The sequence below is a fragment of the Thamnophis sirtalis genome, unplaced genomic scaffold (genome assembly GCF_051295495.1).
Source record: "Thamnophis sirtalis isolate CommonGarterSnake01/CBP01778 unplaced genomic scaffold, rThaSir2_p1.2 scaffold_3, whole genome shotgun sequence".
NCBI classification, from domain to species: Eukaryota; Metazoa; Chordata; class Lepidosauria; order Squamata; family Natricidae; genus Thamnophis; species Thamnophis sirtalis.
In genome coordinates, this window is record NW_028261383.1 from 7607101 (window position 1) to 7631611 (window position 24511).

A 24511-nucleotide genomic window follows, 5' to 3' on the forward strand; every position below is an offset into this window, starting at 1 on the left:
ACGTCTAAAGTTGCTCAACAAAGTGAGTGAAATATTTATGTCTTTTCTCTTTTTTCCAAAGCGTGAGAATCTTTTTCAAGTGAACTAAGTCTATTACCTAAGGTGGATGACTTTATATGATAATTCTCCTTAGAAATTAAATATGGGAAGTAGAAAGTCTACCGGATAGAATAATAGATCTTCAACTATTTTCACATGCCAGTTGGTTTTACTTAAGTGCAGTTCTTGAACAGGAAGGATCTTTTCTTGGATATAGATAGCCAGGCTTTTAAAATATCTCCTTCTGACAAATGGCGCTTACTCATGTCCCTTGTACAGCAACTTACCCTTCACTACAGTTCTAGAAACTAGGCAGAATTTATTCTTAGATTACCAGTGAGCTGAAGAAATAAATATATAATTAAATGAGAAATCTCCTTTCAGGTTGACTGATTTGTAAGGAATCTTCTTTGATGTCTTAACTGAAAGTTGGTTTTGGGCTACTTTCAAAGGAAAGAATCTTTGCTATAACCAAGAATAGGTTTCCAAATCTGAGGTTTCTCTTTTCATCACAGTGTTGTTCTATTTCAATAAATTGAAAAAAAATAAAAAATATTAAATTTTTACAATTCAATTTATTCTAAAATTTAATATGAGTAGATCACCATACTTTAAAATTATGGGTGTAGGAAGAGTGGAGGAATTGATGTTAATATGGTCATCAAGAGGAATCCAGTGGTTGCGTGCTTAATACTTAAATATTTTCTCAATTGCATTCCTCCAGGCTTTATTAAAGGCAAAATTCTTTTATTGCAAATGAATATGCCTTAATTCAGGGGTGTCAAACTCACATCATTATGGCTGCATCACATGATGCATCAGGGACTTTTTTTCTCCTTCGCTAAACCAGGCATAGGTGTGGCCAGCACTTGACACAGGCCGGGAGTTTTACAGCTCTGCCTTAGTTAGTCAGTTACTTAGTTTATTTATTGATACTTCATACTTAAATACCCCTTTCCCTGACTGAGAGGCTTACAGTATATATTTATAGTTATATAACCTATATCTATTTGATATCGATCAATGATTTTATATTTACCAAAGTGAACCCATTAGATTAGATCTTTTTGTCCACCTCCATGTTCCAAGGATGGTAAGTCCTAACACAATTTCTTTGGCATTCCTTGTTTTTCTGCTTAGACTTTTCCTCAGTCTCAATGTGTAGAAAGTTGTCAGCCTGGATTTGTCAAGCTTGCTCGAGAGGGAGAGCTAGTTTGCTGCTATGACTGTGTAGCTTGTCCAGAGGGGACCATCTCCACTCAGGAAGGTGAGTGACACTAAAGAAAAGGGGAGGCCTCTATGGAACTGGATTTATCCAGAGAATTTACATGTAAGTTAGTGTGAAAAGATGCTTTGGAATGCAAGTGTTTTCTTCTTTATTTTATTTCTTATCCAAAAAAGAAGCATAACAAAGAGACCTTAAAGGAAAGGCTGGGAAGAGTTAGGAGGGAGTAGCTGATTGGGCAAGCTTTATTATTTTCACATAAAATATCTCCTTTCCTTGTTAATTTGAATGTGTCCTTCCACTTTTACCTCTCTAGAAGCATGTGAGTTCCTTTAAATCTGAGGAATTGTCTTAGGTCCACCTACTGGAATGATTGGAATGTTTTCTACATGGACCTCCCTTTGAGGATAATTAAGGAGGAGTCACTGGTTCACAATGGGGACAGTTATGGGTGCACCACACTACATCCATATCACCACTGTTTCCATTAGCCAATCCAGATTATTTGCAGGGCTAGCATTCCCAGCCAGCTAAAATGGATCTCATAAGCTCTAGGTAACCTCTGGATCCAGAGTCTTATGGAGAACTCATAAAGTGCACCTAGAAACATTAACTGATTTGTTATTTACCTGTAATAATATAGATTCCCATAGAGGTTAAGCACATTAAATAAGCTATTCAGGATAGGATGTTAGGATGTTCCAATTTGTTTATTTTTTATTTTAATAGACATTTATGTCACTTCTACATCTTTAAATATCCATTATGTTTCCTTTATCGGTACATATATACCTTATATAACTAACTAACTAACTAACTAACTAACTAACTAACCAACCACACACACACACACACACAAACACACACACACATTTTATCTACTTCTATTGATTCCATACAATAGATCTTATATCCTTCTATATACATATATTTCGCGTGTATTTCTTATTTCGTACTATTTTTATATACAATCTATCTTGCATTTTTCCTCCTCTTGATAATTCTGCAGTTTTGTATTTATTTTCTGGTCTCTTAATCTTTTTTCCTCCCTTTATTGCTTTCTTATTTTTTTACATATTTCTTCTAGCCACTTGTACCATAAATTCCATACTGAGTAGTACTCGGATTTGTCTTTGTCTTTTATTTCCTTTGTGAGTCACGTTTTCTTCTGTTGGCATATGTTTGTTTTTCCAGTTCTCTGCATACGTGATTCTTGCTGCCGTGATTATATGTAGTATTAGGTATTTGATTTTTTTCCCCTCATAGTTCCCTGTAATTATTCCTAATAAGAATAGTTCTGGTTTTAATTCTATTGGTTGTGTAATAATCTCTTCCAGCCAGTTTTTTAAATTTTTGTCCAGTATTTTTTTGCGGTTGCACATGTCCACCACATATGATAAAAGGTTCCCTGTGCTTGGTTACATTTCCAGCATGCTGGTGAACATTCCGGAAACATTCTTGCTATTCTTGCTGGTGGTAGGTGCCATCTGTAGAACATTTTGTGGAAGTTTTCCCTATATGCCGTTGTCATTGTTAACTTGTAATTTGTTTCTCAGAGGTTTTCCCATTTCGCTAATTCTATGCTGTTCTTCCTTAAATTTATCCAGTCCCTTATCCAGGTAAGAGCTGCTGCCTGGTAATAGAGCTCCCAGTCTGGGAGCCCAAAACTTCCTTTCTCTCTACTGTCTTGTAATAATTTTAGTTTGATCCATGTTTTTTTTTTCCTGAGCCAGATAAATTGTGTTATTAATTTGTTTAGATCCGTAAAGATTTTTTTCCTAAATTTATTGGTGTTACCTTGAATAAGAACAGAATTTCATATATATATATATATATTCCTCCCATAATTGGGGCTTACCAGAGGGTTGTAAAAAATCTAATAGATACCTTTCACCCTGGCTTCGCTGATAACGGATAAGAGCCTGTGGCCTAATGGCTAAGAAGTTTGCCTAGGATGTAATATAGGCCAGGTTCAAATCCCAGTAAGGGTATGGCTAGCTGATGAGAGCTAAATAGCTTGAAATAGATCTATACTAGTCTCCCTTTATTTATTTATCAGCACAAATAAACACACACACACACACACACACACACACACACACACACACACACATATATTTATTTATTTATTTATTTATTTATTTAAAGTCACAACCCCTGGTATGCCCAAGTGTATATATATATATATAGTCACAACCCCTGGTAAGCCCCAATTATGGGAGGAAGCTAACTGCTTCCATTGTCTGTCAATCGGCTCGTCACAAGAGTCCATCACGACAGAAACCCAATATTTTTACTGTTGCCTTTGTTATATATGTGTTTTTTATTTGTGCTGATAAACATCTGCCTTAGAAGCAATACAGCACAGGCTCGATTCCCAGTAAGGGTATGGCTAGCTGATGAGAGCTAAATAGCTTGAAATATATCTATACTAGTCTCCCTTTATTTATTTATCAGTATATACACATACATACATACATACATACATACATACATACATACATACATACATATGAAAACAATATCATATTTAGCTTCTTTGTATGGAAATGTTAGGAAATGCATCTTGGGAAATTCTTCTGCTATGAGGTTTTGCCCAAGAGGGTCACCCTTGAACAGTCAAATATATATATTTGGATTTTTCAGATACAGAAAAATGCACCAAGTGTCCGGATGACAAATATCCAAATGAGAATCGAGTTCAATGTATACCTAAAATTATAACCTTCCTGTCTTATGAAGAACATCTGGGCATCATCCTGGTCTCCTTTGCCCTACTTTTGTTTCTAGCCACAGGCTTTGTTTTAATCATCTTCATTAAATACCAAGAAACTCCCATTGTCAAAGCCAACAACCGAGATCTCTCTTACATCCTCCTGGCCTCCCTCCTGCTTTGCTTTTTGTCTCCTCTTCTTTTCATTGGTCAACCAAGGAAAGCCACCTGCCTTCTCCGACAAACAGTGTTCAGCATCATTTTCTCAGTTGCTGTTTCTTCTCTCTTGGCCAAGACAATCACAGTGGTGCTGGCTTTCCTGGCCACAAAACCAGGAAACCAAGTGAAGAGATGGTTGGGGAAGAGCTTGGCCAACTCCATCATCTTTTCTTGTTCAATTGTCCAAATTATCATCTGCTCCATCTGGCTAGCAATTTCTCCCCCATTCCCTGAATCTGACCTCTACTCCCAGTCTGGAGCGATCATCCTGCAATGCAATGAAGGCTCTGTTTTTATGTTCTACATCACACTTGGCTACTTGGGCTTCTTGGCTGCCATCTGCTTCACAGTGGCTTTCCTGGCTAGGAACCTCCCTGGGGCTTTCAATGAAGCCAAGCTGATCACTTTCAGCATGCTGGTCTTCTGCAGTGTCTGGGTGACTTTTGTGCCAACCTATCTGAGCACCAAAGGAAAATACATGGTGGCTGTTCAGGTCTTCTCCATCTTGGCATCCAGTGCTGGTCTACTGGTCTGCATCTTCATCCCCAAGTGCTACATTATCACCCTGAAGCCAGACCTGAATAAAAAAGAGCAACTGACCACAAGAAGAAATGTAGATATGTGAGACAGAGGAATTTGAAGTCTTAACATTTTCCAACTAAAAAAATGGCACAAACTGCTCCCCACACATAAGTATTGCTCTCTCTATATAAGCTGATCTCCATACATAAGTAAACATATTGCTTGAAATATATAAAGGATGTTTAATATATATTGTCCCCAACCTTGAACAGTAAAATTCCCTAATGTCCACTTTTTGGGATTCTTAAGGCACCATGTCTATCCAGTACCCTTAGCCTACCTGAGGCCTGAGATGCCACATCCAGATTTTGTAAACGTGCCTCTTGTGCAATGTTAATAAAATCCCATTACTTTAAATATGGTATTTAGGGACAAGATTCTTTCAATTTCTTCCTGGGAGAGAGTCCAAGCCATCTTTCTGCAGCTATCTTGTCCAGCCTTCTCTGAAAATTGGTTTTTGCAATTAGAAAAGTTGAATCTTTTATCTATCAATTGTTTAATATAAACAAAAAGAGCCTGAACGTCACTGATTTTTTTTCTTCCAAAAGAGGGAATGGAAATATGACATTAATAGCATTCCATAGTGTGAGCTGCCATTTTCACAGAAATAGAAAATTATTATAAAAATGGTTGTTGTTATGGAGAATCAAGCAATTTCTCCTCTTGCAGAGGTATACTTCAGCATGGAAATGCTTATCTTCTCTTTATTTACAATCATTCCCCTCTTCCTAGTGAACATGGAAAGTGTGCTGTAGAATGATATGGACATACCTGGGGGATTCTGCAGTTGGCCAACATGGTGGCATTCTGAGAAGAGATCTCAGTCTCAGGGCAAGGAAAAGGTCCTTCTGCCTTCCGCAATTGTATTTAAGGATATTGACCTCCCCAGTTGACAGCAGGTCATCCTTATATTCAACTAATTGTCACTGAGATTGCAACTCAGATAAATGTTGAGAAAAGTTGGAGAACCTGGTTGGTCTGAAGTGGCCTAAAGAAATTAGAGGAATTTCTATCAGGTGAATCCTCTTCTGGAAATGTGGGAGCATTCTTCATTCATCCTTCCTTTAGTCCACATAACACATTTCATTTTTACTGGTACCATATTTTTGAAGTATAAGATGCACTGGCGTATAAGGTGCACCAAGGTTTTGAAGAGGCAATTTTTTTAAAAAGTAGATAAGTAGATAGAGGGATAGAGAGGGAGAGAAAGAGAGAGAAATACAGGAGGGAGGGAGGGAGGGAGAGAGTAGTTAGTTGGGAAGGTAGAGAAAGAGAGAGAAAGAGAAGTAGAGAGAGAGAAATATATTAGGTAGGTAGGGAGAGAGAGATTGTGTGTAGCAGTAGATACGTAGGGAGGGAGTAGATAGGTTGGTAAGAGGGATATTTGTGTGTGTATGTGTGTGTGTGTGGGAGAGAGAGAGAGAGAGAGAGAGGGAGGGAGGGAGGGAGGGAGGGAGGGAGAGAGAGAGAGAGAGAAGAAGATAGGTAGTGTGAAGTTTCCAAGAGCTGATCTAATTAATTTACGAGCCTCCAGACAAGGTTAAAAAAAAAATCATTTATTAGGACGAACATCTTGGCATGGACTTCTGTGGAGCCGAAACTAAGTCCCACTTAATGGTATCTGAACTTTACCCCTGAGTCCCCTCCCCTCTGGTTGAAGTCATTAATCACATTCTCCAACAGGACATTATGGCAGGGTTCTGGACATGCACATTCACATCCCAGTACAGAAATATGAGACTTTTACTTTGGCCAATAGTATGCATGGCATTCCCCCCCCCTCCTCAAGTTGATAGTAGTCATGGAAACGCTTTAGACATTGATATCCAGCTCCCCTCACTTCCTGAAAGCGACCTGTTTAAAACAAAGCAATTTGAGTACAGGTGTATAACTTAGGGATGTGTCCCTCCCCCAGACTTGCTTGGATTTTTTGCATGGAATTTTGCTATAAGGCAATCACCCTGGATATTTCTACTTTTCACCCAAGATGCCTTTGATAAGGGGTAGCCCTTCCACTTGATTAAGTATTGGAGTTGTCTCCTATGCCACCTTGAATCAAGAATATGCTGAACTTCATAGTGGGTTTGGCCCCCTATGACCATAGGACCTGGGGTAGTGGTCTCAGAGTGGACCCAATTACGGGTTTTAAGAGGCTGCTATGAAATGCTGGGTGTATCTTCCCCAACAATCGAGGCAGTTTCATTTGCACTGTGACTGGATTGATGATCTTTACTATGGGGAATGGTCCCATAAACTTCGGCCCCAGTTTTTTGCTAGGCAGTTTTAATCTCAAATATTTTGTGGAGAGGTAAACCTTCTCTCCCACCCGGAATGGCCATTGCGGAGCTCGGTGTTTGTCTGCTTGTTTTTTATAGGTGTGTGCCGCTTTAGCCAGTGACTTTTTGACATTTTCCCAGGTCACTTTCAGCTTCGACATCCAGTCAGCCAAGCTGACTGAGGAGGGGGGATCCCTTGGATGCTCAGGCATTGGGACAAAGTCCATACTGCTCACTATTTTGAATGGTGTGAGTCCTGTGCTATTGTGAACAGCCTTATTGTATGCCACCTCAGCAAAAGATAAAAGGTCTGCCCAATTGGACTGCTGATAGGTCACATAGCACCTCAGATACTGCTCCACCATGGCGTTCAGTCTCTCTGATGCCACATTGGTGCTTGGATGAAAAGCTGAACTAAGACCCTGAGATGATCCAATGGACCGCAGGAACTCCCTCCAGAACTTAGCCGTGACCTGGACTCCTCTGTCTGAGATAATTCTTTGAGATACTCCATGCAGTCAGTAGATATGCTTCACGAACAGTTTAGCCAGCTTGTGAGCCGAGGGTAGTCCGCTGTAGGGTATGAAGTGTACCTGTTTGGAGAACAGGTCTATTACAGTCCAAATCACCTTGTTTCCCCCACTTTTTGACAACTCTACTATAAAGTTCATTGCGATCTCCTCCCATGGCCTTGTTGGCTGTGCTCCTGTTTGCAGTAGTCCAGGGGTTTTTCCTGGTCATCTCTTCATTGTGGCGCAGATGGTACAACTTTTTACATAACTATCTACATCTTTCTTCATGCCAGGCCATCAGAATTGCCTACTGGCTAAGTCTTTAGGAACCCAAAGTGGCCTGCTGGTTTGGCATCATGACTCCTCTGGAGAATTAGGGTACGTAAGGATTCTGGGATGTAGAATTTTGTCCCCTTTCATGCAAGGTCATCTCTCCTTGTCAAGGTATGTTGGTTGTTTTGGAACCAGGGGTCTGCTAGCAGTTCAGGTTTGAGCCTCATGGTTAGGTCGCTTGCAAGTTGGTCTTGCCAGTCACAGCATTGCCATCTGGTGGTCACTTGGGCAGCAGTTTGGGTAGAGGGAATGATGGCATCCACTATGTGCTCCTGTTTGCATTTGTACTGAGGCATGTGGGAGAGAACGTCAGCTAGAAAGTTCCTCCCCCGTGGAATGTGCTTTAAAACAAAATCAAAACGGTTGAAGTATTGAGCCCATCGGACTTGTTTGGATGATAGCTTACATGGGGTCCTAAGTGCCTCTAGATTTTTTGTGGTCGGTCCAGACTTTGAATGGTTTCTGGCCCCCTTCCAACAGGTGGCTCCAGGTTAGCAGTGCCCATCTCACTGCGAAAGCCTTCTTTTTCCACTCGGCCCATCGTCTCTCAGTGTCTGTGAGCTTGCGGGAGGTATAGGTTCAGGGTTGTAAGTTTCCTTGTTTGTTTCTTTGGAGTAGCACTGCTCCCACTGCCATGTCACTGGCGTCTGCCTGGATCACGAAAGGTTGCTCAGGGTCAGGATGCTTCAGCACCAGCTCCTTTGCAAACATTTCTTTTAGTGTTTTGAACGCCTCTTGGCAGGTTAGGTCCCACTGTAGGGGTTGTCCCGGACAGGGTTTCATTCCTGGGCTCCCTGTCTTCAGGAGATTTGTTAGAGGTTTGGCAATTTTTGCAACGGAGGTTTTGCAAAACCTAGGAAACCTTGTAATTGTCTGCGGGTGCGAGAGGTTGCCAGCCTAAAATGGCTTGCACTTTGGCTGGGTCCATCTCTATTCCCTCATTTGACATTCAGTAACCCAGGTAGTCATAGAGCCAAGGTGGCACAGTGGTTAAATGCAGCACTGCAGGCTACTTCAGCTGAGTGCAGTTCTGCAGTTCAGCTGTTCAAATCTCACCGGCTCAAGGTTGACTCAGCCTTCCATCCTTCCGAGGTGGGTAAAATGAGGACCCAGATTGTTGGGGGCAATATGCTGACTCTGTAAACCGCTTAGAGAGGGCTGAAAGCCCTATGAAGCAGTATATAAGTCTAACTGCTATTGCTATTGCATGGTGAAATTAACATTTTGATATCTTGACATACAGATTGGCTGCCAGAAGTGTTTCTATACTTGGCAGACCAGGGGTACATGGTCGACCATGGTTTCAGTGTAGATAAGGATGTCATCTAGGTAGATGAGGCCCCCCATGTAGAGGTGCTTGTGCAACATCTCATTTATTAACTGCATGAATACTGCTGGCGCTCCCTTCAGTCTGAAAGGCATCACTTTGAATTAAAAGCTCCCTAGGGGCAGTTGAACACTGTTTTCCACTCATCTCCCTCTCTGATACATACTCGGTAGTATGCTTCTCTGAGGACTAGTTTGGTGAAGACTTTTCCCTTGGCCAGATGAGATAGCATGTTCTTCATGAGGGGGAGCATGTAGAGGTTGTGTACACACACCCCATTTATCCCCCGAAAGTCCACACATAACCTCATAGTTCCATCTTTTTTTTTATTTGAAGATGACTGATGCTGCGACCCGTGACTTGGCTGGCTCAATTAACCCTCTTGCTAGGTTTTTGTCTATGTATTTGCACATCTCTTGCATTTCCCGGGGTGTCATGGCATACAGTTTGGGCTTGGGTAGTTTTCCCTGGGATTGATTTTGATGGCACAGTCTGTCTCCTGGTGGGTAGGCAGAACATCACACTCAGCCTCAATGAATACTTCTGAGAGGTCCTGATATTCTGTCGGAATCAGTTTGACCTCTGGGGTTTTGTCAGATGGGGTTGCCAGTTGTTCTTGTGGGCTTTTTTGGGGGGTTTCCAGCATGGGTGGTGTCTCTGCTTGCTGATGTGGGAGGGGTTGGTGCCCCCTTGATATCCTAAGTCTGCAGGTATCCCCTTGCCACCAGATGGTCAGTCCCCACTTGTCTAGCCAGGAATGTCCCAGTATGACTGCATCTGTCATTTTGGGGGATATTATGAATCAAATTACTTCCCAGAGATCAGCTAGCTCTAGCCTCACTGGTTCAGTCAGGTGGCTGGCATAGGCTCCTTCCATTAGGGACCCTTCAACCTGTTCGAACCGGATTGCGTGGGCCAGTCTTTTTGCTCTGATCCTCAGTTTCAGGACTGTGGTTAGGTTAATCAAGCACCTTGTGCAGCCTGAGTCTATTAGGGATTGAAATTTCCCCTAGTTTCCTGTTTTTGGGGCTGTGAGGCATATTGGAAAAAGGAAAGGGTGAATTGGTTCTCTACCATTGGGTCATTTTCTCCCTCATCCTTGCTGTCATATGGTTCAGGCAGCTGGTTGTCATTGCTTGGTGTTCCACCACTTTCTCCTGGGGGGGGGGGGGAAGCAGCATCTGCAGCCTGGAGGGCTTTCCTGGACCTGTTGGTGGTCCTTTTAAGGCTTCCCCACATTTCAAAGGACTCACATATTCTTAGAGAGGTAAATGTGGAAGGACACATCCAAACTAACAAGCAAAGGAGACATTTTCTCTAAAAACAATAAAGCTTTCCCAATCTGCCACTCCCTGCTAACTGTTTCCAGCATTTTCTTTTAGGTCTGTGTACACTCAAGAAGCTTTCCTGATCTGTTCCTGAGTTGTCATAGGCAGGGGGGCTGGAAATCGCACATCACAGCCAATGTTCCCTCTAATATTTTTTTTCAGTGTGGGCGGAAAAGTATAGTATTTGAGTGGTTCATTTTCATGTCTGTGTTGCAGCAGATTGAGGTTTGTAATCTACTTACGAAAGATCAGGACTTGAGACCACGAAGGAAGAGAAACAGGTTTATTGGATGCATCGAGTTCAGCGTGTTCACACACCAACATCTGAACTGGCCTGGCTATGCCCAGGGCAGTGATTTTATACCTTTAATCAAACTTCGTCAATCAGAGGGCGTTTAAAGAGGCGTATTCATACAAAACGTAAAAACCCCTGTTCAGAACAGGGAAGTACATCTTGGAAAAATACAAAAGCAGATATTCATACCAACAGTTTTCTGCAACTTCTCTGTTGTATCTCTCCCCCACGCCTGGCTTCCTGTGCCCCTCCTTTACAGAGTCTTGCCACACTGTCAGCCCTATTTGTAATATGAGGAAGTTAAAAGTCAACTTTGGGACTCCAGGGCACTGGAGTAAAAAGCCAAACTAAAATGAATCTATAAGGTCCATTCTATTAAGACCACCTAACCTGGCCAGCCACTGGTGGGTTTACCTATGCAACCCATGCTGTATCATCTGAGCACCTGAATTTTTTTTTGAACCATAATTGCCATCAGGGAAGATGTTGGGGAGGGGGTAAGGAGGAAAAGGGTCCCTCCCTCTGCCACAGACCCAACAGTAGAGGAAGGGGGAGGGAAAGGAAAAGAAATGGGAAAGAAGAAAAGGAAAGGAAAGGAAAAAGGAAAGGAAAAAGGAAAGGAAAAAGGAAAGGAAAAAGGAAAGGAAAAAAGAAAGGAAATGGAAAAGGAAATGGGAAAGACGAAAGGAAAGGATGAAGAAGGGAAGGAAGGGGAAGGGAAAAGAAAAAAGAAGGGAAAGGAAATAAGAAAAGGAAAGGAAAAAGGAAAGGAAAAAGGAAAAGAAGGGAAAAAGGAAAGGAAAAAGGAAAGGAAGGAAAGGAAAAAGGAAAAGAGAAAGGAAATGAAAAAGAAAAGAAAAAAGAAAGGGAGATAGAAGAAGGGCATGAAGGGAAAGGAAAGAATGGAACGGATTGGTACTGCTCAAAAATCAAGTCTCAAGATCCCGTGCACCCCTGTGCTCAGGCAGTCCATCTCCCCGCTGCTTCCCTCTCTCCGCAAAGCAAAGGGATCGTAGAAAGACTGCTGAGCCCAGAATGGGGCTTCAGATAATGCAATGCCTGAGAAACCCTGGATGTGCAGAAAAACGCAGGCTACAACTAGCGAATCATGTTTTCTCAGGAACCGACAAAGCCCCAGAGGACCAATGGGAATTCTCCCTTCTACAACGTCATCGGTTTCCGGGCAGAGTCTTCCTTGATTTCACCAATCACCAGATGGAGGAGAGAGTTCGATGCAGAGAGAGAAGGGAGGGAGGGGGGATATTTTCAGTCATATTTTAAGACATTAAAAAACACTGTACAACAGTTTGAAACTTCTGTGGGCTATTTTCTTGTTATGTGTTCAGCGGCTAACATGACATCACTCAGGCACACTCAGGCACATGAACCCCTCACCAAGCCATGCCCACAGAAACAGTGACAAAAAGTTTGGACGGGGGGAGGGGGGCCTGCAGCTTCGCTGAAGCTAAGGGAAAGCCTGCAAACTATCCAGCCCCCAGGAACACTCTGCAGGCTTCAGCAGGGCTGGGGGAAGACAAAAATACCCTTGTGGGTTTTTGGGTGGAAAACGAGCCATTTTTCGCAAAAGTGAAGGCAGTTTTCCCTTCCCCCAGCCCTGCTAAAGCCTGCAGAGTGCTTCTGGAGACTGGGGGAATGTCAAAAATGCCTCATTTTTTGTGAAAAATAGCACATTTTTGACATTTTCCCTTCCCATAGCCCTGGTGAAGCCTGCAGACTGCTTCTGAGAACTAGGGAAGGCAAAAATCCCTCCGTTTTTGCAAAAAGAAAGCCCATCTCTTGGACCTCTCTGGGACTGACATGTGCACATCATTACAAAGGGGGAAAATTATATTTGACTTCATAGAGTCAAAGAACAGGGAAAAGGAAGGAAAAAAGCAAAGAAACCTATTGCTCTGTATTGACAGGAGTGACTATGATGTCAGGGTGGTTTAACTGCCCCACCACATGTGAGGAGGGAGCCTCCCTCAGAAGAGACATTTGGACCACAGGGACCCTGCTCCTTAGTCTGGAGTTTGCCATTCTGTTTTTTCCTCTGGCTTTTACAGTATTTGGACATATAGCCATTTCCCCCACAACTGTAACAACTCTGGGTCCCTCTGATCTCCCCTTATCTTCCTTTCATTGGGAAGCAGCTCAAGTCTTTTCTTTGAAGATACATTTTTTTAGTCTTTACATATAAATATAATAATATGTTTATATAATATAATATAGTGTAATTGTCCTGGCATTCCACTCACCATAGAACAAAAATAAAAACATATATATCATTTTAAATGGTGCTAGTGTTGCACAGTCGTTTCTGACCATCATATTGCCATAAAACAATTCTGGCTTAAACTCTATATCAGGGGAAAAATCTAAAGATATTTCCTACTGGTTCTGTGGGTGTGGCTTAGTGGGAGGGAGTCATGTGATTGGGTGGCCGTGGCTACGTAGTCATGTGACTGTGGCGTCAAAATAAAGAAACTCCCTTTAACAATGTCCAGCTGGAGCATGGGATTGGACTAGATGACCTCTGAGGTCCTTTCCAGCCCTGGATTGCTATGCTCTTTCAAGGGATCCTTTGAAGCTGCGTCTAGTGCCCAGGTTTGTGATCCTTCTTCCCTCTACTTTTCGCCTCCCTCCCTCCCTCCCTCCTTTCATTCATTCATTCCTCCCTCCTCTCTCTCTCTCTCTCTCTCTCTCTCTCTCTCTCTCTCTCTCTCTCTCTTTCTTTCTTTCTTTCTTTCTTTCTTTCACAACTTTTGGCCTAGCAGGTCTCAGGGAAGCCTCCTGGGAGTAAAAACGGATCCCCATCTGGCCTAGCAGACCTCAGGGAAGCCTCCAGGCTGCTTTATTAGCAGTAGTAATAGCACCTAGACTTATATGCCACTTTACAGTGTTTTACAGCTCTTTCCTGTCAGTGTACAGGGTCAACATATTGCCCCAGCAATCCAGGTCCACATTTTACTGATCTTCGAAGGTTAAAGGACTGCTGGCATTCAGCAGTCAGCAGAAATAGCCTGCAGTACTGCATTCTAACCACTGTGCCACCACAGCTCTTTAATCAGCCATAAAGGGTGTGAGTCTAAAGGCAATGGCTAAGCTCACAGTCCTAAGGATCCTGTCCACTTCCTGAGGTCCAACTGGTTCATCTGTCCCAAGTTAACCCATCCAGATGCCTCACAAGGAATCTCCCCTGGACCTTTTGCCCTGGGCCACCTAGGTTGCCAAAAAGTCATTGAATTAATACACTCAGTTTTCTGAGCAATTCTTTACATTCATCTAAGCAAAGGTATTAGAGCACGGGTGTCAAACTCACTGCATCACATTGCCATCATGTGACATTTCACGATTTTTCTCCTTCACAGAGCTGGGGTGGGTGTGGCCTGCACATGACACATCTAGCCCGTGGGCCGCCAGTTTGACACCCCTGCTATAGAGTTTTAAATAAATTGAACAAGTTTTATAGATGGTAGATTTTATTCAGTTTGGTTACCTAAACCTCTTCAACAGGTTTCAAAGGTTTTATATCTGCATCTACCCTAATTTGACGTATTTATTAATTTTTCTCTAAAGATGTACATATGTTGTTGTATTTTTTTCTTTCTCTCTCTTTTTGTAGAGGTCCCTGAAACACATTCTGGTTTCTTCTATGGTTTAATGTTGCCTTTACAAAGAACAGTGATTTTTTTTTCTCTATTGCAGAACAATAGCTATTTTTTTCAAAGTTGAAATGCTCCAATCGTAGAACCTGAACTCAACCTTTTCAAATAATGAATAAAAGCCATTTTCAGGGATTTTGTTCTAGTTTGGTACATTATAAAAGAGAAGAAGTAGTCGTAGAAAGAAGAGCAGACACCCATCTCTTAATAAAGGCAGCCAAAGTCCACCTTGAAGCAAGATAAACTGTATCCATATTGAGGATTGTCATTTCAGATTCATCCCAAATTTCTCTTTTCAGGGTAGAAAATATCAAGAGATTTTCTAAGAGACGTTTAGGGAGCAACTTCTCTCTCACTCCTGGGCAAGAGTTTCACCCCATTTGTGACTCCTCCCATTGGGCCTGTTGACTCACTCAGAGTTCAGAGAGACGGTGTCTCTCCTTGTGGCCATTACCCAAATCATAGTAATTTGTTTCTTCTTTTGGTGCTAAACCCCAAAGGCACTTTGGAAAGCTTCAAGATGTAACACAAAGACAGATATAGCATGTTAGTACATCAAAGACTTTCTGGCTAATGTCTTTGCACTGAAAAATATTGGGACATAAGTGGCCCTGGAGAAAGAGAGAACCTTGAAGCTTTTAAGACAGGCAGGAATTGCAAATGTGAAGCCTTGGCTGGACTCTGTCTGGATTAGAAAGTCTCTGGAGTTTCTGTCTTGGAAGAGGGCTTTTGTTTCTTCCACCTCTTCATATCGCTGTGTCTTCAAAGCAAGGCTGGAGACTCCATCAGGAGCACAAGCCATGTTGCTGCTGCTTCTGCTGCTTCTTCTGCCCCAGGAAGTCCTGGGAAGTCTCAGAGCCAAATGCATCCTGACTCTGAAGAGGGACGAGGTGCATCCAGAGAACTATTATGAGCCAGGAGAGTTTCTCATTGGTGGCATTGTCTCTGCAACGAGGATTTCTCTTCTTGCATTAAGCTTCAACAAATCTCCTTTGACTCAAATTTCTCAGTACGTCAAAGTTCCTGCACAGAATTAGAGCCTCTCCACTCCACCCTAAGTTCTAAAATTCCAGCCGCCTCTCTTAGAATGAATGATCTCATTAATCTTTCTCTCTTTTTTCCCATTTCATCCTTGGTTCAACCTGATTTGAAATTCTCAAATAAATAAGCAGTAGAGGTTTTCTATTTTTCTTGACCTTGAAGAACAAGCTTCTGCTTTTCTTGATGCTTTCTCAGCATAGTTGGATGGTGGATCGAGAAGAGAGGATGGTTCTTCTATTCTATCACTCTCATGCCCAATAAGGTCATGCAGAAATGTTGACATTTTTTTCTCTGAAGTAAAAATGAGATATCCTCAGTTTTATTCTGTACCACCTGTTAAATGAATGGATCCCAATTCAGAATTGACTTTTCTAAAATGCCTGAATCCCATTTGAGTGATTGCAAGTATCTTTATCCCACGATGAATTAAATGTCAGCTAAGTCTCTGTTGTGGGCATATAAACACCTTCAGCAAATGAACACTTATCCCATTTGTTAACAGTCATAGCTGCTCATTTTTTGTGCCATTGTGGGTGTCTCTGTATGTTCCCTTTCCAATTGTCACACTTCCAATTATTAATTATTAGAAAAGATAAATAGGCAAAGGGACAGAAAGAAATGGAAAAGCTGTCTGAAATCTTAATCAACAGCAAGAATAAGGACAATATGAAGAATAAGCTAAAACTAAATTTAAAACTGAATTATGTACAAATGGTGAACATGTAATAACAAAAATGTATAAAGTTTTAAGAATTTGAAACAAAAGATGAACAAATTAAATTTGCATGACTGAATGCATTGTTAAATTTGGAAATTAAATAGAGAGAATTTGGGTAACTGTCATAATTTAAGAGAATGCTTTTTTAATGAAATGAATGTTGTTGGTATATGAGATCAGAGAATTTATCAAAAATGTGTAAAACATATTTCAAACAAATGCAGGAATTGTGAAAAGCATGGGGGAACATTTTATCATACAGGGTGGATTTGTGAGAAAACTAAGACATTTTAGATACAAATTGGCACAATCATGCAAAGAATTAGAAAGGCTAAAAATTGTGAAGAAACCAGAAATTTTTATTGGGACTTCTGAACATTGAATTAAAAAGCATTCACAGCAGATGGATTTTATATATGGTAACTGCAGAAAGATTATCATATGCTCAGGGATGGAAGAATCATGGAATTCTTGGAGTGTGAAAAAATGTAGAATTTCATGAAATGAAAAATTATCTGTTGAAAAGAAGATTGGAAATCAGGTTATTTTTCTCTACTTTATTTCTTCTTTATTTCTTGCATTCTCCTTTTTATTTATTTCCTTTTTTCTTTTGATAACATTTCATTTTTTTTGGAAAAAATCTTAATAAATTTAAATGTAAAAAGAGGGAAATAATTCTAGATAAACCCAGACATGATATGCATTCAGTATCCCAAAATAAAAGAAAAAAAATGGAAAGAGTCCCATAGTTCCATTCAGATGGGTGAGATTTTTTTTGCGGGGGTGGGTGGGTGGAGATTTTAAAATGCCTCCAAATCTCTCAGCCTTAGATGGATTAGAAATACAATTGTTGAAAGAACCGTTAAATGACCATTAAATGGCTCTTTCATTGATTATGTCCTGATACATTCTTACTTTCAGGAAAACAATAACAGCATACTGGAAAATCCTATCCTTCCTTTTTGCGATCCAAGCAATCAACCAGAATCCCAACATTTTGTTCAATGTCACCCTGGGATACAACATCTATGACAATTATTTCAGAGCAGAAATGACCTCGGAGGCTTTGCTGGATCTGCTTTCAGAGGGGGAGCCCAACGTTCCCAACTACAGCTGTGGAAGGCAGAGAAACACAGTGGCTGTTCTGGAAGGGGCTGAGACTGACATCACCTTCCAGATTTTGACCATGTTGGGACCCTCCAAAATCCCACAGGTGTGTCTTTGTTGGGAAGATCATTTTTAGACATGCAACTTACAGTCAGACATCCTTTGTTGTAAGTGACGAGCAAAGTTTTCTTATAGGAATTGTATGAAGTAAAGATGAGGGTTCTATTGAATGGGATATAAGGTTCTGAGCAGATACATCCCATCCCTGGCACACGTTTAATGCAGATTGTACAACTCTGCTGAATGTGTCTAGGGAAAGTTCTTCATTACAAGGTGTGAAACAATTCCTCCATTATTGCTACATTTCTTTTTCCTGGTCTTCAGTAAAATAGAGTTTTTTGTTCTCCTTTTCAGATCAGTTACAGTTTTGAATCTCAGATTCTGAGTGATAAAACTCAGTTTCCTTTCTTCTACCCGATGCTCCCTGCTGAAGGAGCCCAGTACCCAGGGATTGTCCAGCTTCTCCTCTATTTCAAGTGGACCTTGGTTGGTCTCCTTGCTCCAGACTCTGAGAATGGAGAAAGGTTCATGAGGATGATGACTTTCTTGCTGATCAGGAATGGCATTTGCCCAGTTATATCACAAACCTTTCCCACAGCTTTTCAGAATCTGAACGTAGACTTTAAACAATACCGCAGGAGAAAAGTGAATGTTTTTATTTATGGTGCAGACATGAATACATTTGTCTTAGGATTTTACCTTATGCCTCAGATATTTGAAGTTCTTGCTGAACCTCTTAGAGGAAAAATTATGATCACAACAATCCGCTGGGACTTCAGTCGTTATTTGAAAGATGGAATTATTTCCTTTCAATACATCCATAGTGTTTTTTCCTTTCTTATGAAGACAAATCAAATGGCAAACAATGATTGGCATATGGAGGTTTATCATTCCGTGACGCGCTTTGCAGAGAAGATTCTCTTGTGCTCCTACACCAAGGATGCCTTTTCAGTGAAACCCTGGAGACGGTGCAAGCAGAAAGTAGATCTGGAAACTCTGAGGAAAGAGGAAAAGGATCGGATCCTGGCTATGGACTGCTACATCATTTACAACACAGTCTGGGCTGTGGGACGGGCCTTAAACACAGCTTATTTATCCAGATCCAGGAGGACAACATTTAAAAATATTAGAAACTTCAAAATTCCAGTGCTGAAAGCCTGGCAGGTACTTATTTTCTTTCTCACAGCTCTCCACGGAAGTTGAGAATCAATTTTACAATTGTAAGAACTGTGTAACTGTTCTGACAATAGTAATAATTTAGTCTGAATACAGAAAATTTAAATGGAGTTCCAACTTTCAATTGGTCTCCCTGTTGCTTTCATTTTATCTTGCTCATTTCTAAAACATAGAACAAGAGAGATGGAAGGGACCCTGGAAGTCATCTAGTCCCACCCCCTGCTCAAGCAGGAGACCCTATACCATTTCAAACAAATGGCTTTCCAGTCTCTTCTTAAAAGCCTCCAGCGATGGAGCAACCACAACTCCTGAAGACAACCCATTCGATGGGTTGATTGTTCTCACCCTTAGGGAATTTCTCCTAAGTTCTAGGTTGCTTCTTTCCTTAATTAGTTTCCATCCATTGCCTCTTATCCCACCTTCAGCTGGTTTGGAAAATGGTTTGTTCCCTTCATCTTTGTACCAGCCTCTCAAATATTGGAAAACCCCTCATGTCACCCCAGTTCTTTCTTTCACTAGAGAAGATCTACCAAATTCCTGTAGCCGTTCTTCCTATGTTTAGCCTCCAACTTCTTTTGTTTTATTTTATTTTTTAACAAAAGCTTCTTGCTAACATCTGATTTACATTCAGCTCTTTTATCTTGGGCTCTTTTCTTTACAAGCAGGAGCCCTGCCCTGCCCTACCCAACCTCAGAAAATGTGCTTTCCATATTACGCAGTTAAACACTCTGATCCTCTCACCTCCTGGGCTGCCCCTCTGCTCCAAAGGAACTTTGACTCAGAGGGTTCTCACCTCTCTGCTAAGACCTCCCCACCACTTTGGATTCCTCTTCCCCTGCTTTAAACTCTCAGCAGGATCTGAGACATCAAAAAGTGGTAAATGTCTTTGGGCCAAGAAGCTAAGAGGGTGGAGGTCAGCTCACAAGTTGAAATGTTTAACTAGGGGAAAGTCTAGAAGGAGCAAGAGTGAAGAACATTCCATAAAACATTCCGTAGATGTTGCATAAAATTGCATGGAGGGGACCTGAACTGGTGAGACACAATCATCTTTCCCAGTGAGGATCTGGGGTCGCTTCTCCAAACCAAATAGCTCATCTCTCACCTCAATGCAAGATGATAATGCAAGATTCATAAGCATAACATGCTACTAGAGCAAAAGCTCTGATAGGTAACCTCAAGGTGAGCCAGGTTTTTTCTCTTCCTATCCTCCCATTGATATGTACACCAGTTCTTTATAGCCTTGTTTCTCTGTGGGGCATTTTATTTCATGTTGACCTCGCTGGTAGAATTCCTTTAGTGTGATTGTGCACTGCATCCCCTTCTTTTGGGGTCTTAACTTTGGACCTCACAAGCTCCCACTGGGTGTCCCCTTTCCTAAACTTCCCTTTGGTTTTCTAATCTCCCTCTGCAGTGACAGTTATGAATGGGGAAAGATAAATGGCAACTTTTATCAGTCTTTGCTTTGAATGGTCCTTTTAATAGATACTTTATTGCATATTCCTCAGTACAGATCATTCCAGCACAAACTGAGGATTTTTGCCCTAGAGCTTTTTATGTCGTTTGTAGCATTGTTATTTTTCTCTTCCATTTCAGCTTCATTCCTTCTTTCAAGACTCTCAGTTTTATAATAATTGCACCAATGGAGTATATTTAGATCAGAATGGAGAGCTGGTGGCAGACCTGGACATGATTCATTGGATTACTTTACCTAATATGTCTCTCACTGAAGTGACATTTGGAAGTCTAGAAAGAGAGGGATACTCAGATTTCAAGTTGATGATCAAGCAGAATGCGACTGCAAAGATGGAAATGATGGACAAGGTGGGGAAAATACTTTATTCAAACCTTTCTGAAGGTCTCACCAAGAGGATTGCAGAGTTGGGGCAGGGATGTCATGTCAGTTCTCCCAGAGAGGAAACATCTTCTTTGGTTACATGTCCAATTGTCTGAGAAAAATATCCTTACTTCCAGTGAGTAGTCTATCAGTTTTCTGTGGGGATACAAGACTTAAATCATAGGGCAACACGATTCACTTCTCCAAAGCAGAGAATCCTTCCAACTTTCCCTTGCGTATGTACATGACAAGAGAAACAAAGATGATTAGGGGACTGGAGGCTTAACTATATCATCAATGGTTGTGGAAATTGGAAGTGCCAATTCAAACGAAAAGAAAGATTAGGGGTGACATGACAGCAGTCTCCCAATATTTGGGGGCTGTCACAGAGAAGGTGTCAACCTATTCTCCAAATCATCAGCAGACAAGGCAAGAAGTAACAGATGGAAGCTGATCAAAGAGAGATCCAAGCAAGCAAGAATTAAGGAGAAATTGCCCATCAGTAAGAACACTTACTCAGTGGAACAGCTGGCCTACAGAAGTGGTGGGTGCTCCATCACTGCAAGGTTTTAAGAAGAAATTGGACATCCATTTGTCCATAATGGTATAAAGTCTCCTGCTTGAGCAGGGAATTGGACTTGAGGACCTCTTCAAATTTATCAAAGCTAAACCTTGAACTGGAGAGCTCCAAACTTTTCCTTTTACTTCTTTTAGGAAAGACAATAACTTATTTGTGGTTTTTTCCCCCTCTCTCTGCCCAGCCCTTCCCTCTTTCCAGATGTGTGGAAAGTTGTTCTCCTGGATTCATGAAGGTGGTTCAGGAAGGGAAGCCCATATGCTGCTACAAATGTCGCCCATGTGCAGAAGGAACCATCTCCTCCATGGAAGGTGGGTGACAGCAGGAGAAAGTATTTGGAGAGGAGGATAATGCTGACATTTTCCATGAACATGCAAAAGGGCTGATTATCCAATTCAGCTGGCATAAAGCTACACTAAGTAATCCCTCACATGTCCTTCATTCCATTGTAAGCTGAATTCTATTGCTGCCTTAAGGTAACAGCAAAAGGCTGGGCTCCAATTTTCAAAGGGTTCAGCAGTGAAAAGGTAAAATGGTAGAACAGCCTTCCTTCCTTCTCTCTCAACATTCATTGATGAAATGGTGAGATCAAAAAAAGAAAAGACATATTTAGCTGTTCTAGCTGGAGAGTAGTGAAGATACACGTACTGTCTTCACCGACACACAGTTATTCACACCAAAAATAATTTAACCCAAACAATGTATTTGATTAAAGGACATGTTTATGGGACTTTAACTATTGCTCCTTTTCAGACGCAGACAAATGTACCAAATGTCCAGAAGATCAACATCCAAATATCAAGCGAGTTCACTGTACTCCCAAGATTAAAAGTTATCTTTCTTATAAGGAAAATCTGGGGATTATCCTGACTTCGATTGCATCGTTCCTCTCTTTAACCACAGGCTTTGGCTTGTGGATCTTAATTAAATTCATGGAAACCCCTATTGTCAAAGCCAACAATCGGGACCTCTCCTTCATCCTCCTGATCTCCCTCCTGCTTTCCATTTTGACCTCCTTCCTGTTCATTGGCCGGCCAAAAAGAGTCACCTGCCCCCTCCGACAAACAGCCTTCAGCATTGTCTTCTCCATTGCCATTTCTTCCATCTTGGCCAAAACGATCACAGTGGTGTTAGCCTTCTTGGCCACCAAACCAGGGAATAAAGTGCAGAGATGGTTGGGGAAGACCTTGGCCAACTGCATTGTCCTTTCTTGTTCTGGTCTCCAAGTTGTCATCTGCAGCATCTGGTTGGGAACTTTCCCCCCATTCCCTGACTTTGACCTGCACTCCCAACCTAGAGAGATCATCCTCCAATGCAATGAAGGTTCTGTCACCATGTTTTATGTTGCCCTTGGGTACATGGGCTTCCTGTCTGCTGTCTGCTTCACAGTGGCTTTCCTGGCCAGGAATCTCCCAGGGGCCTTCAATGAAGCCAAGTTGATCTCCTTCAGCATGCTTGTGTTCTGCAGTGTCTGGGTGTCCTTTGTGCCTGCCTACCTGAGCACCAAGGGGAAGTACACCGTGGCTGTTCAGGTCTTCTCCATCTTGGCCTCCAGTTCTGGACTCCTGGGCTGCATCTTCATCCCCAAGTGCTACATTATTATTTTTAGGCCAGATCTGAATACTAAGGAACATCTCATGTCAAAATAAAATAGAAATTCATTATTTTTCAGAAATGGCATTTAGTTTTCTGAATTAACAGGTTTAGATCATTTAATGTTTATGTATTGAACTTATATGCTTCCCATATTGCCTAAAGATGATTCTACACAGCTTACAATCCATAATATAGTTAAGATAAAAATGCTTCTTATAAATAAGACATTTTTTCTTTGCAGATAACAGAAGGGCAAGAAGTAATCTGAGATTTCTTATCTTATTTATGAAGGTATAACCCATTTTCTCCTCTTGTTTTGCATCGTTTCGTTCTCTTTTCTGCAATGTATAAATATTTATTCTTATTAAACAAATGTAGCAGGCTGCCACATTCGCCTATAAGTTGCACTGGGCAGCTTACAACTTTAACATTTACAATATAAAAGACTCATTAAAATCTCATATCAATATGAGGGGGATGTGAGGGGATGATCTGAGTGTATCCCTTTGTTTGTGGGAGTTTCTCCCCATTTTTTGGACAAGATCCACTCTCAGTATGTGCTGTTTAATAATAGTAGTGAGTCTTGACTGTTGGCTTTGGGTTCAGTGGGTTGATTCTGACACAGTTTCTGAGATTCACAATTTTTAATCTGTGACCAGGGATGATAGCAGGGATCCTATGTACAGGGCGGGGCATAACCTTTTCCTAGGGGGTCACAGCAACACTTGTAATAACAACACAAATAATTCATACACCATTCGAAAGCCCATCAAAAACTGAGTTTATTGACACGATTTAATAGTCAGTATGACCACCATTAGCCCTTCGAACAGCATTCAAACGAGGTGGATAAGAACACAACAAATCTTCAAACAGTTCCGTTCGATTTTCCAGATTTTTCAACACAGTTTCCAAATTCATTCTCAAAGTTTCAACCGAATATCGATTTTGACCTTGCTCCTGAATCATCAGAGCTTCCACTTCATCCTTAATTATGGCCCCAATGTTCTCTGCCGGATTGAGATCTGGCGAATTTCCCGGCCAGACGTCATTGCCCCAAAATTCGACATTGTTTTCCTTTAACAATTGCTGAGTCGCATTTGCACGCATGCAAGGAGCTTTGTCATGAAGAAAGACAGCCTCACCAACCACCAAGACATTGTCTGGATCACTGAGAAATGGAATGACATTCTCCAATAAAATTTTCTCACGGAAATAACTGCCATCCCAGGATTCCCCTTTATCCTTCAAAACCCAATGCAGTTTCTTGGCTATGAAAATGATGAAAATCCCGATGCAAGTCGGATTGCGAACGATTTGTCGATATCATTCATGTTTGGCGATGTCGTCGACGTCTTTAGCCCAAATTCGATCGTTCTGGAAATTCGGTTTTCGAATGGCATAAACGAAGAATTCGTCAGATGGCGCCAAATGAAGAAAATCTTCCTCGGTCCATTCAGACAACCAATTGCACAACCAAAGCCGATCTTGAACGTGTGTTTGAGTTTTCAATGGTTTGCAAATGACGTGGAATGGCTTCAAACCTTCTCGTTCTCGATATCGGCCGATTGTCCTTTGATCAACTCGTTTTCCACGAATTTGAAGGATTTCTTGGGCCACTTTTCGGTTTCCTTTTCGTTGTTTGCGACTGCCAGTTGCAATGATGGCTTTGCTTTCTTGGGACAGTTGCAGAGGACGCCCTTCTCCAAATTTTGTGAAACATTCTTGGGCTGTTTTGTTCCAATTATCAGTAACCCAATCCGGATGACGTTTCAATTTGTTTGCAATCCATTTTCGATTGATAAACGTCACTCCAGCATCGCGAGCCTCTCAAAAGGCAATGCATTTTATTCTGTCAATGATCCTTTGTTCTTCCGAATCGAATTTT